This window comes from Bubalus kerabau, chromosome 8, assembly GCF_029407905.1.
Source record: "Bubalus kerabau isolate K-KA32 ecotype Philippines breed swamp buffalo chromosome 8, PCC_UOA_SB_1v2, whole genome shotgun sequence".
Classification (NCBI taxonomy): Eukaryota; Metazoa; Chordata; class Mammalia; order Artiodactyla; family Bovidae; genus Bubalus; species Bubalus kerabau.
In genome coordinates this window covers 112,055,646-112,074,814 of record NC_073631.1, presented here as the reverse complement: position 1 = coordinate 112,074,814, position 19,169 = coordinate 112,055,646, and the positions used below count along the sequence as shown (strand labels likewise).

Sequence of the window (19,169 nt, the reverse complement as noted above, 5' to 3'; positions counted from 1 at the left end):
CCTTGAATGCTAAATTCTTTAACTTCAGACTGCCTGCTCTCTTTGTTGCAAACTTGCAAGTAGCCTGACTTCTCCTCCTGCCTCATTGGAGCAGTTTTCTCAAAGCTATTGCTCTCTCCCCATCCGGCTCAGAGTCCTAAACATTCCCATCAAATAAAATAACTCTCCACTTTCAGGTTGTGACTATACTTTTTTAATCGACAGTAGCAGAGAAGGAAACTATTATTTCATCCATTTGGCCCTCTTTAGTCTAAAGTTCATTAGCATGCAATAATTTAGTTTAGCCATATATAGAAAGTTAGGGAAGTATATTCCTGCAGATTCCACTTTTTATAAACCCTACAAAGGGTTTGGGTATGGTCACAAGTAGAATTAATTTGCATCGTTTGAACGCGCTGTATCACTGGCTGAAGCCGACTGTAGTCCATGGTGTTAAAGAAGAAAAATAATTGTAACAAGTCCCCCCCAGAGCCTGTAATTGAGTATCAGATTATGTAAAGGTAATTTGCCTATTCAGTTTAAAACTTTATATAATCCATAAGAGGGTTTCACTAAAAAGACTGGTTGACTTTGTTGTAGCCATGCATTCCGGGAAACAAACTCACTCAGAAGGACAATGCAGATAGTGGAGTGCAGTTTATTACACCAGCGGGCCCAAGGCAGAGTCTCCTCTTAGCCAAGGACCCCGACCAGCATTTGTGAAAATCTTTTATACCCCACATGTAAGTGTCTGAGCCCACCACTCCAAATTCCTTGAGACTTACATAAACCAAGGAAAATACAATCCTAATAACCCCATCATTCACGTGCTATGTGCTCAAACAGTCAAACAATTAGCCAATAATCAATAAACCCGAGGTTACACACCAATAGATACAGAAAAATTTATGACCTGTCTGGAGGAAGGGGTGCTTAGTGTATATTTTCTCTTAGGCGATGAGTAACCTAGATACGAGCGTCACGGTTCCCCTGTCTGGAGGGGGTCTTATCCTTCTGTTGCTGTTTTCATAGGCACTAAACACAGAGTTCAGAGTCCATTGGAAAGGTGGCCGAGCATGATCAGCATGAACAGGCCTAAGAAGGAGTCCAGGCCCTATGAATTCCTTCTTCAACTTCACAGGATAGCACTTCATCTTCTTAAATGCCTTAAATTCCTTCTTAAAAGCCTGAAGAGCTTTAAAGGACTCTTATTCTTTCATAATCAAAAAGCTTAAAACTTATACTCTAAAATTATTTCTGCAAAATATGTCAAAAGCACATTTGTCAAATATATCCCATTGTAGAGTCAAGCATTTTGGAATGCAAGAAGGTAACCTGCCGGGAGCCGGCATATTGCATATTGAGTGCAGCACTTTCCACAGCATCATCTTTCAGGATCTGGAATAGCTCAAGGGGAATTCTCTCACTGCAGGGAGCCAGCGTGAGGAGCTCCACCCATGACAAAGGTCATGAGGAAGGAGGCTCGGCATACGCAAAGGCGGGATCGAGCCTCAGGTGTCCCCCTGGGAATTCTCGAGCATCTATCCCCAAAACCAGAGTCTGCCTACTTTCTGCTTTGTGCTCTCACCTACACCTCTGACTTTACGGGGGGCTGTCCCCCACTACCTCTCTCTGAAAAAAAGAGTTAACTTACAGCTCCAGTTAATAAAGTTCCTGGGTGTGATAGTGTTTCAACCTACAAACTCCTTTGGAAGTCCTCTAGCCTGCCTGAATAGGTTTTTCCGGCCACATGTGATTGCTCAGAGCCTCCCAACTGTGAGAGGCAGGAGATGTTCTAAACTGTCTAAACACAGATTCCTTTGAGCAGTTAAAAGATTGATTAGAAATTGTATTGGTGAAGGGATTTTCACTTGTTGGGCCAATGTTTGCTGCTAAGTTTCCATATCCCTTACCTGCTGTGTCCCTGGCAGTGTATTGATTAATATAATCGGTGTAAGTAGTAGCTTTAATGTTTGTAACCTGGGACCCTTGAGTTAATTCTTTTTCTTGTTACAGCCCACCACACCTTTGCCCTATAGGAATGCAACTTTAATGCTTTTGGAGGGTGGCACCTGACTAATCACCTTTAGAGAAAAATAAGTTTTCTGAAGAAAGGGTCTTAAAATGTTAACAGGCCTCCAGGCCAGAAGATGATGCAAATCACCTAAACTTTTGCATATGATAAGTTTGCAGGAAGAAAGCCTGGCTTACTGCATGACTCTACCCCTTCCCCCATGCATAACTTAAGGTATAAAAACTACTTTGGAAAATAAAGTGCGGGCCTTGTTCACCGAAACTTGGTCTCCCCATGTTGTTCTTTCTCTCATCTTCTGGCTGAATTATTCAGCCTCTTTTCTCCACTGAATTTCCTCACTGAGCTGTCCTTATTTCAGCCTCTTTTCTTCACTGAATTTTCCTACTGAGCTATCCTTATTCTATTACTCTTTATATCCTTAATTAACGTTTAATTAAGCAGTTGTTTCCTGATCCTCGCGGACGCCGACCCCGCTTCGAATTCCCTGGATCCACCGGGGCTGGACCCCGGCCGTAACCCTAATTTGAAAAGGGGGCAGGGCTTACTGACATGACACAGAATGTCACAGAGTACAGTATATTTTTAATAAAGTTTTTGAGCATCTAGAATATGCTCTCACTTATTGGTAGGATTAAAAATATAGCTTTACACAAGGGGAAAAAAAGCTTAAGTGCTATTTAGGGAAACTATATGGTGTGCTGTGCATTTATACAGAACCAGTACAATTTTTCTTTCATGCCTGTGACATTGGTCATTAATCTTTGCAAGCAGCCAAGCGGAAATCTGAGGTGTCATCCACGCATAGCGTTATATTCATAGACTACTAGCAGCACATTTTAAAGTTCAGTTTACTGAATCATTGAGCAACTTACTTTCTCTCGAAGAAGTTCACTTTGATCCATACCTGTCAAACTGGCAATGATCAGAGATCTCTACTGAATTACTTTTAGCAGCAGAATCATTTTTCAAAGCAAGAAAGCATACAAATGCATTTTGATTGCAGTTGAAAAAACCTTAAAAGGCATTAAATTTGCACAGAAATGGCATCTTAAGTGTAATAAGAGTTTTAGCAAATCAAGATCCAACTTCTTTTTGAGGATCAATGGGTGCATGAAAGTTGCTCAGTCATGTCCATCTCTTTGTGACCCCATGGACTGTAGCCCAGCAGGCTCCTCCCTCCCTGGAATTCTCCAGGCAAAAACACTGGAGTGGGTAGCCATGCCTCCTCCAGGGGAATCTTCTCAACCCAGGGATCAAACCCGGGTCTCCTGCATTCAGGCAGATTCTTTACCATCTGAGCCACAATGCAATTTCTTAATTTAGGAATCTAGCTGGCACTGCTCAGTAACATCCAGGAAGGTCTCAAAGAATTACATCAATTTCATGATAGTTGAATACAGCCAAACACATCCTAAAGTGATTGCAGAAGAGTTGTCTTAGACACACATGGTTTATATATGTCTTAATTATTATATTTAAAAAATGAAAGATATTCAGAAGACCTAGGTGTAAATCTGGTCTCATCTTTTGCTAGCTGTGTGATCTCGAACTCAGAATATACCTCTCATAATCATCTAGAAAATAATATAGCTTGCTCCATCAAACATAAGAAATGCCAATAAAGTTAAAATGAAATTACGTATATGAACATGAAATTCCAGTCTTAAATGCTGTTCAAGAGAAGACTTGATTATCACCCTGCTACATTTTTGCCTCTTCAAGTGTCATTTTCCATAGTATTTCAAGGTAAGATGGTCTGTTCCACACTCATTCCTAAACTAGTTTACATACCTACTTCTGATTCCTAAGTATGACTCTCTGTCTTGGGCTCCACTGCATGTATTATGGTCTCATCCTAGGATCTTTCTGTAAGGTGATGCTCCTGCCAAAGTGGACCCAGAGGAAGGGGTTGCACTTCTCTGCTTCCCTGCCCTTAGTTTTACAAATAACTAATGCAAGGTGTTTGCATCAGCAGATTAAGAAACATTAGGCATCTTGGAGAAGAAAGTACAACACTGTGGCAGAGGGAATGAGTGAGTTTTAAACCAATTCAAAGTACCTTGGCTCTTGCAAGTTTATCATAGCAACACCCACTAAGAATTTTCCTTCAGGCTAGACATCTGCTGGATCATCAAAAAAGCAAGAGAGTTCCAGAAAAAACTCTATTTCTGCTTTATTGACTATGCCAAAGCCTTTGACTGTGTGGACCACAACAAACTCTGGAAAATTCTGAAAGAGATGGGAATACCAGACAACCTGACTTGCCTCTTGAGAGATCTGTATGCAGGTCAAGAAGCACCAGTTAGAACTGGACATGGAACAACAGACTGGTTCCAAATAGGAAAAGAAGTACATCAAGGCTGTATATTGTCACTGTGCTTATTTAACTTACATGCAGAGTACATCATGAGAAATGCTGGGCTGGAGGAAGCACAAGCTGGAATCAAGATTGCTGGGATAAATACCAATAACTTCAAATATGCAGATGACACCACCCTTATGGCAGAAAGTGAAGAGGAACTAAAAAGCCTCTTGATGAAAGTGAAAGAGGAGAGTGAAAAAGTTACCTTAAAACTCAACATTCAGAAAACTAAGATCATGCATCTGGTCCCATCACTTCATGAGAAATAGACAGGGAAACAGTGGAAACACTGACAGACTTTATTTTGGGGGGCTCAAAAATCACTGCAGATGGTGACTGCAGCCAAGAAAAGTTATGATCAAACTAGATAGGATATTACAAAGCAGAGACATTACTTTGCCAACATAGGTCCATCTAGTCAAAGGAATGGTATTTCCAGTAATCATATATGGATGTGAGAGTTGGACTATAAAGAAAGCTGAGCACCAAAGAATTGGCGCTTTTGAACTGTGGTGTTGGAGAAGACTCTTGAAAGTCCCTTGGACTGCAAGGAGATCCAACCAGTCCATCCTAAAGAAAATCAGTCCTAAATATTCATTGGAAGAACTGATGTTGAAGCTGAAACTCCAATAATTTGGCCACTTGATGAAAGAACTGACTCATTGGAAAAGACCCTGATTCTGGGAAAGATTGAAGGCAGGAGGAGAAGGGGAGGACAGAGGTTAAGATGGTTGGATGGTATCACGGACTCAATGGACATGAGTTTAAGTAGACTCCAGGACTTATTGACAGACAGGGAAGCCTGGTGTGCTGCAGTCCATGGGGTTGAAAAGAGTTAAAAAGACTGAGTGACTGAACTGAACTGAGATATCCATGGATTTTCCAGATAATGACCCTCCATCCTTCTCTCTTCCTCTAGCCTACAAATTTCAGATTCCTATTTATTTCCCTGCCACATATCCCTAAGCCAGCCTTTGCATAATCCCTCCCAAAAGAGACATAAGTATTAAAGAAAATAGTGTCACTGTGCTCTATTTCTGTGCCCTTACCAATAAATCAATTTTTCAAATTATTCTCTAAATAGGTGTTAGATGTGTATTTGTATTTGTTTTGGTTGTTGTTTTATAATTATTAATATTTTATGTATAGTTTTCACGCATAAGAAGAGTGACAAACTACATTTTTAAATATTGATGCAAAAATAATAAAATCTTTCTGAACAAAAATCAGTAATATATTAAAAGAATAATGTCATGAATGTTTGTTATCTATTTCCAGATTGGAAATGACCCAATATTAAGAAATATAAAAATATTATTCTCCTTACTAACAGAGCTAACACAAAAGTTATGTGATAATTTTCATAAGTGCTAGAAAGGTATTTGACAAAGTTGAAAACCTACTCTATAAATTATTCAATTATATAGGAAAAACTAACTTTAAAATTATGAATATGCTTACATATAATTGTATAACTAGGATTATATATAATATATGATATATATGCCTGTATGATATATTAGAGACATTTCCATCAAAATAGGTTAAAAAATTAAATATTGTTATTATATATACTATTTAATATTGTACTCTAGATGTAAACCAATATAGTTAGAAATAAAAAATTAGTTTAAAATTTCTCATTTTAGAGAATATGATCATAAACTGGTAAAAGGCAAGAATATATTGAAAGATTATTACTAAAAGAAAAAGTAAAGAATTAAATAAAAAGACACAAAAGGAGAAAAGATTATTTATAGTAGCAAGCAAAACTATAAAATATCTAGGAACAAGCTTAACAAGGCATATAAATCATACATAAGGGAATTTTTTAAACACTAGTAAAAATTAAAAAAAAAAAAATTGAACAAATGGAAACCAAAGAATTGCCTTAGGCAGGAAGGCAATGTGACATCATTTTTATCAGAGTCATTTATAAATTAACTTAAAACTAATAAAAATACTAATATGTATTTATTGTTATAGAGATAGGGTAACTTATTCTAAACTTCATTGGGGAGAATTAAAAGATAAAATTTTAATCAATACACTTAAAGATATAATAAGGATGATGGGAACAGCTGCAACAGATAGTAAAACACTATAAATTCTCAAAACTAAAAAGTAGAATGCTTCATGTTACTATAATTACCAACAAACAGAAGAAAAATTTAAAAACCAGTAATAACAGAATAGAATGGTAGAGTAGCAATACCCTTAACTCAATTCCTCCCACAGACACACTAAAAGTACAACTATATATATATTCTAACTATGCACGTGTAGAACAACTCTTCTTAACACTGACTTGCAAATAACAGGATGGCTCTTCTAAAACTAAGAATATAAAGAAAAAACACTGAAATGTGTAGAAGGGGAAAGGAAGTAATCTGGTTAGGACTCACACCCTCAGAAGGCAACCCAAAAGAAGAAGGAGATATCATAAATTCAGAGGTCTTCCCTTAAGAATATGGCATTTAAACCCCATATTGGGTACTCCAGACTTAGGGTCCAGCCCTGGAAAGATAAGCCTCCTTGAATGGAATCAAGATTGCTGGGAGAAATATCAACAACCTCAGATACACAGATGATATCACTCTAATGGCAGAAAGCAAAGAGGAACTAAAGAGCCTTTATTAGTGATGAGGGTGAAAGAGAAAAGTGAAAAACCTGGCTTGAAAATCAACACTCAAAAAACTAAGATCATGGCATCCAGTCCCATCACTTCACAGCAAATAGATGGGGAAAAAGTGGAAACAGTGTCAGATTTAATTTTCTTGAGCTCCAAGATCACTCTGGATGGTGACTATAATTAAAAGAGGCTTGCTTCTTGGAAGAGAAGTTATGACAAAACTAAACAATGTATTAAAAAGAAGAGACATTACTTTGCCAGCAAAAGTCTACAAAGGTCTGTATAGTCAAAGCTATGGTTTTTCCAGTAGTCATGTATGGATCTGAAAGGTGGACCATAAAGAAGGCTGAGCGCTGAAGAATTGATGTTTTCAAATTGTGGTATTGGAGAAGACTCTTGAAGGTCACTTGGACAGCAAGAAGTTCAAACCAGTCAATCCTAAAGGAAATCAATTCTGAATATTCATTGGAAGGACTGTTGCTGCAGCTGAAGCTCCAATACTTTGGCCACCTGATGTGAAAAGCCTGCTCATTGGAAAAGACCCTGATGCTGAGAAAGATTGAAGGCAGGAGGAGCAGAGGGCAACAGAGGAAGAGATGGTTGGATGGCATCACCAATTCAGTGGACATGAGTTTAAGCAAACTCTGGGAGATGGTGGAGGACAGGGAAGCCTGGCCTGCTGCAGTCCATGGGGTTGCAAAGAGTCAGACAGGACTGAGCATTGAACAATAACAAATAGCTTTGAAACAAGCAGGTCTTATGATCAGGAGAGCCAGAGGACTGACTACAGAAAACTTTGCTCTTAAACAGCATACAAACAGACTTACTCTCATTAAGTTCCAGAGCAGAGGCAACAGGTTAAAAAAAAAAAAAGTAGGCACTCTAGCCAGCCTGTTAAGATCATCTCAGCACCCCAGCCTATGCTAAGCTCTAGCTCCATCCTTACTCCCCATCATGTTGGCAGCCCTCAGTGCATCAGGGAAGAAGCTCCAGGTCGCTCTGAGCTCCAGCTCCAGTCCCTTGTTTCCAGACAGCCTTACCAATGTGGTAGCCACCAGTGAACCTCAGAAGCAGCCCGACACATGCTGGGCTTTGAATCTAGATCATCCTAACAAGGTGAAGCAAGCTTGCAGTTGCTTCAGCTCCAGTCCTTCTACCAAAGCCATTGGGCATATACAGTCGGCATAGGGATACTCCTACACAAAGACACACACTTAAGACCAGGATAGGTAACTGTTTTGCCAAATTTCCTAAAGATGGAGAAAGTCAAACAAAATGAGAAGGCAGAGAAATATTTCTCAAAGAACAAGACAAACTCCAGAAAAAAAATCCCAAATGAAACAAAGATTAGCAAGTTACTTAATAAAGGGTTCAAAGTCACAAAAATACTTACTGAATCCAGGAGAAGAATTAAGGAACACGGTGGGAACAAGAGGGCATCAAGTAGTGGCTATCAGTAAAGAGACAGAAATTTATGACGAAAGACCGGATGGTTCTCCAGTCAAGGGTGTCTGCTCTCTTAATTCTATTCAACACAACACTGGAGCTTCCAGCCAGGACAATTAGGCGAGACAGAGGCCATCCACACATGAATGGATGAAATCAAACTACAATGCTTTGCAGAGGACATGCTATTTCGTAAAAAGTCTGTTCACAGGGATGTAAAACAACCCTTGACTTCAGGGAGAAATTTCAGCTGTTTGATTATACTACTCACTTCTCCACTTCCCCAAACCCAGTTCTTTCTAGCCTTATTTGTCTTTCTTATGAAAGAATAACCCTTTTCTGCCTGACTTTTAGATGTTTGCATATCTTCTAATTGGAGGATACCCCCTACTGTAATAACCTCTCTCCCTTTATTACAGTAGTCATTTTGAACAAAATCTCCTAAATTGAGATTGTTTTCTGACACCTTGCAACCACTTGTAAGCAAATGTGTCTGTTGTACTTTACTGGTTTTTCATTGCAGAATTGTTTGATAGCAAAATATTAAGAACAAATGGCCTTCAATGGGACACAAGTCAATAATATAACAGTATATCAACACAGTGAAATGCCATGAAGCTGAAAAACAGAATGAAAATCTATGCTCAGTCATCAAAAGATCTTTAAAATGCATTATGAAGGAAGAAAACAAGCAACAGAATTGTATATATGGTGTTCAACCTTCTGTGTTAAAAAAAGTGAGTGCTATTAACATATATTCTTATTTGCTTATATTTTCAGAAAAGAAAACAATAAGCAACACTTTAGGAAGAAGGCATAGGATGGGAACAGTATACATCTTATTTTAATTTTGTCTTGATTTTTGTACAATGTGAATGTACTGCCTATATAAATACATGCACACACGCGCGCGCGCGCACACACACACACACACACAAAGAAACTAGGCTGGGGAGCTAGCTGAGAGCATTGCTAACCATCTGGATAATAAGCTCATTGAAGCACTACTTGCTGGGAATCCATTATCACTAGCACTTCTCTTGTGGGGAGAAGCAGTAGATGAGGCTACAAAGGTCTGCTGTTTGATCATATTTCTGTGTTTCAGGGTGTGCAGCCTGCCTGCCTATCTCTTGAGTTAATACTAGAGAGACATCATCAGCTTGGTATGTTGCACACCAATTTACCTCTTAAGACTCTCTCTTCACACCATTCAAGAACTGACTCTAAGATATAAAGGGTCACATTAATTGTCATGGAGCCTTAGCAGTTTCTCAGAGGGAACTCTTCCTACAGTTTTCATCCCTGTTTAGGCAATTTCTTCACAAAATTCAGATGGCCTTGTCTGTGTCCACTGAAACATACCACTGCTTCCTAAGACCATGTCTGTAGTCAAATATGTTGCTACCATTTTCTTAGAGTTGTTGGAGACTCTGTGAAGCAGAAAGAGCAATTGTTTCTCTTTCCAAGCACTCAGATTTAAATGAAATTTGATTAAAAGCAAAAAACATTTTAAACCCATGTAACAATGATCTTCTTGACAGAAATCATGTGCTCTTCTTTATGTCTAATATTTAGAATGATGTCTGGCATATAGTGTTTATGAAGTGATTGATGAATGAATAAGTGTTTGGATAGATAAACTGTGTATCACATTTCAGAACTTTGCAGAAATATCACATAATGTCTCATCAAAAACCCTATAACTCAATCCTTATACACTTGAGGTTATGTTATTAAAGTATATATACTTAGAATTGTTACATATTCCAAGTGAGTCGAACTTTCTATCTCTAGATCCATGACCTAAAATCTGCTTTTGTCTTTTATTAATACAACTGCACCAACTTTCTTGGTATAAGTATTCACTCAGTATATCTCTTCACAATCTTTCAATTTCTCATTAATTTTAAACTGTAATTTGAATTGCTATCCACAGCTATTTACTTCCCTGTAATGATCACATAAAGATGGACTACATATCCTTGGAGATTTCCCCAGGGTTCCTGATTCAGTAGGTCTTCAGTGGAGGCCAGAAAATTTGCATTTCTGATAAGTTTCTGAGTAATGCCTCGGCTACTGGCTTGGGACCACATTTTAGAGGCATGTTTCATGCATGTTCACCTCATGTCAGGGGTGCAAAGTGAGGTTCATTACAAAATTATATTTTATACCACTACTTGTATATTCTCTCCGAACATTGCATTGCCAATACACATGGTCAAGCCCCAAATCAATAAGTAGGAATTCATATTTTAAGCAAATACTCAGATGAGACCAATGTTGCTAGTCTGGCAACCAAATCTGGAATAGCACTTGTTTTCTGTCTTACCCTCTGTTCTGAATTTTCTACTTTTTTTCTTTGTGTGATATATCTGAATAATTATTTATTTTTTCATCTTTCTCTCAGTTCTCTCTTCTGCTGTGTTCAAACTCTTGCCACATACAAACATTCAGTTTTTAATTCCTGTTATCTTGATATTCATTGAAATAAATTCTGTTTACTGTTCAAGCCTACTATTTCATATTTATAAAACCTTACCTGCAAGTGCGCTGATGTTTGACATTATATATTTAAGCAGAATAAGCATAGTTGTTTAAAAATTTATGTCTGAGGGTTGCAATTTGTTTAGTTTTGCTCATTCATATTCACAATGCCTTGTTTCTCAGTGTGACTAGTTAATTTTTTAAAAATTAAGTCATTGGTTTTGATAAATTATTTGTGAATATTCTCTGGGTCTAGGGGACATGAGCCTCCTTCAGAAACACTTTCTATGTGCTTATGCCAGGTACAAAGAGTTACTGCTAGTGAGGGATCACCTGAAATAAAACCCATGCCTTGCAATTCCCTGATAACCCTGGACTAAGCATACCTAGAGAGGAGATTCACTAAAGGGCAGGTCCTGGGTAATAAATCCTTATTTTTTTCTTCCATTGTGTTCTCCTGTCTTCCTCAGAGCCATAACAGCTTTCTCTGCAGTCCCTGGAGTTTCAGGATCAGGTGGGGAAAAGTGGAATTAAATCTAGTATGCCATTATCCAGGCTTTCCTGGTGGCTCAGACGGCAAAGAATCTGTCTGCAATGCAGGAGACCCGGGTGCAATCTCTGGGTTGGCAAGATCCCAAGGAGAAGGGAATGGCTACCCACTCCAATATTCTTGCCTGGAGAATTTCATGGACAGAGGAGCCTAGCAACCTACAGTCCATGGGGTTGCAAAGAGTCAGACACGACTGAGCCACTAACACACGTGGATGTGGGTCTTTGGGAGCCCAGCTTTATTGAGAGAAGGAATTCTATAGACACTAGACCTTGGTCAGGGCCTGGAACTTAAGTTGTCTTTCTTGCTGTGTAATGCTATCACACCAAACTCCGGAACTTCATCACCAACTGTCCCCAAGGCAAAAATAGATTTAGTGTTCATCTCTCTGGCTCAGATGGTGAAGAGTTTGGCTGCAATTCAGGAGACCCAGGTTTGATCCCTGGGCCAAGAAGATCCCCTGGAGAAGGAATGGCAACTCACTCTAGTAGTCTTGCCTGGAAGATCCATGGATGGAGGAGTCTGGTGGGTTATAGTCCACGGGGTTACAAAGAGTCAGATATGACTGAGCAGCTAACACTTTCACCTTTACTTTCTCTACTAGCAGAGTGTTACATAAATATTGGACCTTCTTGTCTGTCTGACTCCACATTAATTTATAATATGCTTTTCTGACAACACATTTCTTCCAGCAACTCTTATTAGTTTCAGTTGGAGAGTTGATCTAAGTAACCTTATCTTTCATTGCCAAAAACTAGAAACCCTTGATGTTAAAATATGTATTTTGACAAGAATGTGGATAATGTTGGTAGATACTAGGTGTAAATGCTTTTAGAAGTGCAAGTAATACCTTTTTAAAAATTCTACTTTAAATATATTCCTTTCACTTGAATGATAAAACCCCACTCTGAAGCAATTTAAGGCTAACCTCAGATGACTTTGAAATCAGCATTCTTAATCCTGCTATAGCATATGGCTTTTGTTCTATTTTATAACTAATGTTTCACCATAAGATTATGACTTTTTTTTTGGCAATCGTTAGAAACTAGCTATAAATTTGTTGTAAAATGAAATCTTGATTTCTAGGTAGTGTATCGGTATGCAAAAATTAAAACAAGAGACTTAATTCTCCCCATTAAAAATAAGGGAAGAAATTTGTCTCCCCCCTCCCTTCTCTTAAAATATGTACTTTGGAAAACTTGTAAATTCTTTCTCCATCTCTTTGAAATGTATGTAAATCTTTTTAAAAGCTAAATAAGCCTCTTACCAGTTTCACAGCCTAGAACTGTGTTTCTCCGATGCCTGGAAATTATCTCTTTGAAATGTAATCACCCTAGGTGGTAACCCTACCTGCAGGTCCCCATGGAAGCTTGGCAGATTTTCCCTTGCTTAAGTCGTGTCTGACTCTATAGGACCCTATTGACTGTAGCCCATCAGCCTCCTCTGTCCTTGGGATTTTTCAGGCAAGAAATCTGAGTGGGTTGTCATGCCCTTCTCCAAGGGATCTTCCTGACCCAGGGATCGAACCCATGTCTCCTGTGTGTCCTGCTTTGCAGGTGCCTTCTTTATTGCTGTGTCATTGAGGACTCCCCTTGCAGCCAAACTGCAGCCAAAGCTGCCTCTCTCCAAATCACAGAACTGCCTTCCAGTAGAAAGATACGAAAAGTTTACTTTTTTTCCTTGTAGATAAAGCCAATTAACTAACACAGATGGTCACTCCAATTAACAAATAAATTTATAATGAGTAAATGGTGCTGACAACTGTGTTTATGTGAAGACTGGATTGGTTTATCTGGAGAAAATGTGTACAGTGGGTGTATCTCCTTGGTTACAGAAAAGAATAAGATTTCTTTATAATCCGTGAACTCTCTTTAGTGGATTATATGTGATGCATGTCACATTCTGGTTTAATGCTTACTCAGTAGTAAAAATTGTTTACTTTCCTTCCTTCCCTTGTAGACAAGATTTCTGGGTTGAGTGGAGATTGAGTTTTTAGTTACATTTTCCCAATAGTACTGAACTACATCTTAAATGAACTGCTATTAAGTACATAATGAGATTAATAGCGAGAAATCCTTAGACAAACTAGAACATATAAAAGAAAATATCTGTTGATAGCCAACTAGAATGTGCTTAACCATGGAAGCACATGGAATTAAAACTTTGTAGTGTTGCTAGAAATGTTATTTTTAATATTCACTAAAGGTAGACATATTTGTTTTGCAATATTTGGAACAACGGATATAATACTGTTAATAAATGCTTATACTTTGTATTTTTGGAGTATTGTTGTTTATAACTATGGCTCAGATTTATAAACTTATAACAAATTTCAACACATAAAAGTATGGAAATTTCATATTTTAAGGGTTGAATAGTGCTCTTACAATTATAGACATTCTATGAATAAATGGGTTGAGATAAAATATAGCATCATAATGCAAATTAATGAAATAATTAGTAATGATTTCTATACCATCCAAGCTCATTTCCAAAATCCTAATTCAAATTCATATTAAGCATCAAGCTATTTCTTTATTACTACAAGAGTTACCAGTCTACAAATACAAAAACAAACAAACAAAAAAAATTGGTACTTTTTTAAGCTATACAAGTAGGTTTCACCTACTATCATTTGATTATTCCATTACTGGCCTTTTTTTCCCACTTTTTAAGCTAACCAAGTCCTTACTACCCCTGACCCCATATTTTATAAAGTTAAGGCTGTTTTAATTGTGAGTTTGTGTGTGTATATGCATGTATGTGTGTCATCAAATCTTAATTGATTTGCCATGTTTTTTCAAATATAAAGGTCTGATCCCTTCCAAAACTGGAAAAAAAAAATCAAGCTCTTCCATTTAGCCTTAATGGTTTCTACTGCCCTCACTATATATCTTCATATTTATACCCTCAATGACTATCGTAAACATTCCAAACAAATTCTGCTGCAGTTCTTGTTATCATTTACAATGGCAATGACTATTTTTGACTGGTACCTTTAGTCATTCACTTGCTGAGTTTGGAAAGGCCAACAGTCCTTCTTTTAGTGTCCAAATATAAACTCGTTCTCATGATTCAGATTAAGCTTCCCCTCTTTCATTTTTCCCAAGATTCTCATCCATATAGAGCTCTCTTTATTATTATCTCTAATAAGCTGAACAGAAACACACATCTGAAACTTCTTATTCACCAAACTCTTTAATACAATACAACATACTACTGTTTTTCTTTATACAAATTCCCTTTCCAAGACTTAGATGAGCCTGATTATTTATCAACTATATTGTTAGGGGAAGCACACTGATTGAAACCGCCCACCCTGGCCAGGTACCATAGTAACAATTTGCATGAGTTGTTTTATGACAGGAGATCCTGATAAGGAATACGGAACTAATAAGCCACCACCAACCGGAAGAGTTTGGGAAAGGTCTAAAGGAGACACTGCGTGTCCGTCCACTTCCCAGAATCCCTCTCACTAGCATCCATCTTGGCTGAGTGATGCGTGCGCCACCAGGAAAGACTCTGAATTAGAATGATTGGCCAAAGACCACCCAGAAACTAATCCCATCACCATAAAACCCGAGACTGCGAGCCACGTGGCAGAACAGTTCTCCTGGGTTCCCTTACCCTACTGCTCTCCACCCGGGTGCCCTTTCCCAATAAAATCTCTTGCTTTGTCAGCACATGTGTCTCCTCGGACAATTCATTTCTGAGTGTTAGACAAGAGCCCAGTTTCGGGCCCTGGATGGGGTTCATCTTCCTGCAACAAATAGCAACTCTGGTGGGACTCTTCTTCACTGAGACTGACATCCTGACCACTCGGGATACTCAGGGGCCAGCTTGCCTGCCAATAGACCAGACCCAGCAGCTGCAACTGGGACCCTTTTGTCCCTGGTCTCCTCCTGACGTGGACAACTGGCCAGAGTGCCCTGACCAGGTAAGGAATGAGAAACTTTATTAACCTCTCTCCCCTTCCCTCTCACTTTCCTCTCCTTAATCCTTCCTATCCTTCACCGTTTTTCTAGTCCCCCGGTCCTGGACACAGGAATCTGGTCGAAGGCCCCTCAGCCTGAGCTGAGGATTGGAGACTGATCACCTCCTCTTGGCAGAGAACTCGAATTCTGGTTCTGGTCTGGTCTGCTGATTTCTGGTAGGGCCAAGTTCCAGTCCTCCCTTCTCTGGAAGCCCAGGGAAAAGTCCCATAACGCCTGGGTATCTGTAGGTGGCAGGAGACGTCTGTAAGGTCACCCCTTTCGCCCCCCTCTCCTGTCTCCTCCCCCTTCTTCTTTCAACCTGGCTTCCTTTCCTCCCTTGAAATCTTTGATGTTAGTACTTGGATCCGAAGTTCTGTGTCTCTATAGGAGGTTTTCTGAGAGACTGTATTCTTGTATTTAAGGGCTTCCCTGGTGGCATAGAGGTTAAAGTGTCTGCCTGCAATGTGGGAGGCCTGGGTTCGATCCCTGGGTCGGGAAGATCCACTGGAGAAGGAAATGGCAACCCACTCCAGTATTCTTGCCTGGAGAATCCCGTGGACAGAGGACTACAGACGGTGGACTTGGTGGGCTACAGTCCACAGGTCGCAAAGAGTCAGATAAGACTGAGCGACTTCATTTTCACTTTCACTTTGATGAGGACTGCCAGGTTTATATGTGTGTATTTTAACTCTGTGTTCTGTGTTGTGATTTTTGATGGCCATTTTGCTTTGTCTGGCCACCATTTGGTTTAGACCTGCCGCCGTTTTGTTAGAACTTGATTTTCTTTCCCTGTGCCTTGAGACCAGGGCTCTCAGGAACACTTATCTAGACCGTCTCTAACTCCTGAGACTGAGGGAAAAGGGAAAAAAGACTTTAAAGTTTTTATTTATTTCAAATTTTTTAAAATAAACTAGTAAATTTTATATTGTAATATCTAATTCATGACTAAACTTAGAAAATGAAGCTAGATCTTGCACTGTGTCTGTCTAAATATGTCTTGGTATGTCTTTGTCTCTGGGTAATATTTTTGAGGTTAATTTGTAAATGAGCTCTATTTATTTGGCTTAAAAAAAGGTAAGCACTTACAAATCAAATAATTCTAAATTAAACAATAAATTCCAGGTTCATGTGAACTGGAAAATATTCAGTATTAAATACCTGATGTTAATGTTTGTTTGTTGACCTATCTAATATAGACATGTCTTAGAATAATAAACATTAAGTAGAATATTTTAATTGTACCTAGGTTTAATATAAGTTAAATATTATATCTATTACAAGTTTATCAACAAGGAAATTACCTCGAGTGAAGAAACTTCTAAAAAATGTAAATGAGATATGAGCTTTTATATAAACTCTATTAAGAATAATTATTCTTTAGAAATATCTGTCTAAAATAGTCTCTCCAGATTGGTGTAACTTAAATTTCAAAGGGTTGTGCCAAGTGTGCTAAGTGTTGGAAGTCTATTGAATAGTTAGGTCATTTCCAAATAAAATAAGATTTTGAAACATTTACTACTAAACACTAATTTCCTTTTACAGAGAAACTAGAGACGTGGGACTATAAATGAATAATGTTTGGTGCCATCCTAAAATGTTCTAAGAAAGCAAGGGTTTTAGAAATTATCACTGGTATTTATGCTCACCAATCTATTAAGTGCTAATATAAAAGTTAGTTCTTAGTTGCTAAATGAAAGTAGGAAGTGTGTTTTCAGTAAAAAAAAAAAAAAAAAAAGAAGAAGAAGAAGAAAGAAAGAAAAAGGTATGAAAAATACTAAAAAGAGTTATGCATGATCAGGATTTTCTAAAATTGTATTACAATTAGATAAATGGATTTTGTTAGAAATGACACAGCCATAAGAAAACTGGTTAGAGTCAACTAGGTCCAAGATGGCAGAGCTGACTTTCACTAGACCTTGAGCCTTGGTATTTAGGCCTATTGTGACATATCAACAAGCTAAATGACACACCCATCATCTTTGACTAAACCTAATGTTCTAAACCCTTTTAATTGATCTTTTCGATAAAACTTCCTAAATAGAATTCTTTTGAAGTTCTTTTGACCTCTAGATAACTTTGGGGTGATTCAGAGGTCCCCTGAAACATCCCAGAGAGAGATATTAAACTGTGTTTATTTGGTTGATTAAATTACATGAAAAAGATTATCAAATGAGTAATAAATCCGCTCATGTTATAATGTATGGTAAAATTACTAATACAGATATCCTAGAAATTATATGGAGTTCTTAACATTCTGATATGTCCTGGTATTCTAAAGGAAAACCTGATGACTTCACAAAAGTTAACAAAAGGACTGAATGAACCAGCGAATATGCTTATAACTTTAATGGTTTCTATCTGAAAAATTACAGGTTTTCAGGGAGTAGGGAAAACCTTCCTCTCAAACTAATTATGACAATACTTTGGTAAAATTAAACGTTATAAACAAAACAATTATATTTTCTCTGTATCTGACTCCTCCAGAAATTGGAAATTCTTAGGTTTCCAATAAGTTTATCAAATGAGTTAGGAAAGTTATCTCACAGGTACAAAAATCTCAAGAAATTTTTGAGACCTTAAAAAGGGAAAAATTCACCTAGATTTGTTAGGGAAAATCTGTGAAAAGCCTTTGGTGTGAGTTTCCCAGCCCTGTTTTATTTTAAAAGTTCAGTCTGAGACTCTATAAATGTTTCAGCAAAATAAAAAGTCTATGATCAATTATGGTTATATAAACCATCAGAACAAAATTAGTGAGAACAGACCTATTTTGCAAACAAGCTAGCCTTAATTTGGTTATATTTGATTAAAATGAGGGTAACTTTAGGGAGAAAAAGATATTTCAAAAAATATTAAATCCCAGTTTGTTAATGGAGGTCTGCATCTAGTAAGACTCATCTCTTAGATAGTTCTTTGCTGTTATTGTGTGATATTAATGTAAAATTTAATTGAATTCTTAAAGAACACCCTAAGTTTGTTTCTGAAGCTTATCTCAGTAATCTATCTTTGGATGAAGATCAGATGCCTCATGACCTGCAACCAGGACTGGAAAAAGACATAATTTAAGGGACTGTCTCCAACCTGGATGGAAGGACTTTTTTGTACCAGGTACTCTTAACTAGCTCTTGCACAATGAAACTGAAGGAAATTAACTCTTAGATTAATTCCCACTTCCAAAGGCCCCTACAGTGGATTGGTCTATAAAGAAGACAGCTGACCTGATCTCACCTTAAAATGATGCTCAAGCAGGAGAAACTACACTACACCAGGATGAGAAGACAACAAGGTCAGAGGTGGATGGCTTGCCCAAGATGCTGGACCTGATTCGTATGATCATTTATGTTTTATTGACTTCTTAGGCCTTTGTATATAAATTAAATGCTTTTCTATCATAGGCCTGATTCTATGCTAGTTTTAGAAATCAATTCAATTGTTGGGTTTGTGGCCAATTACCTGTGTCTAGTTCTGAGTTACCTTGTTAAATTTCTCTACTACAAGACTCTAACTGGTTAGCCCTGAGAAAATTTACTTAAAAAAAAAAATTATAGTCATATTCAGTTTAGTGTGATATTACTAGATGAGATCTCCTCACCGGGCCAATTAATAATGCCTGCTCTGACTCTGGCCATAAATTTGAGCTTTTTTCTATTACTCAAGCTCAGTCAGAGCAACAAGAAAAGTTTCAGCAAAGGAGGGAAAAAATCTCCCAC

The 19,169-nt window shown here is 37.9% G+C and overlaps 1 long non-coding RNA gene across 1 annotated transcript; it reads left to right on the top strand.

The window, feature by feature from the left end:
• The first annotated feature begins 14,774 nt into the window (after nucleotides 1–14,774).
• Nucleotides 14,775–18,853, top strand: LOC129658749 (uncharacterized). The gene is made up of 2 exons (XR_008717506.1): nucleotides 14,775–15,425; nucleotides 18,639–18,853. It is a non-coding gene; the product is annotated as an uncharacterized LOC129658749 (long non-coding RNA).
• Nucleotides 18,854–19,169: the final 316 nt, after the last annotated feature.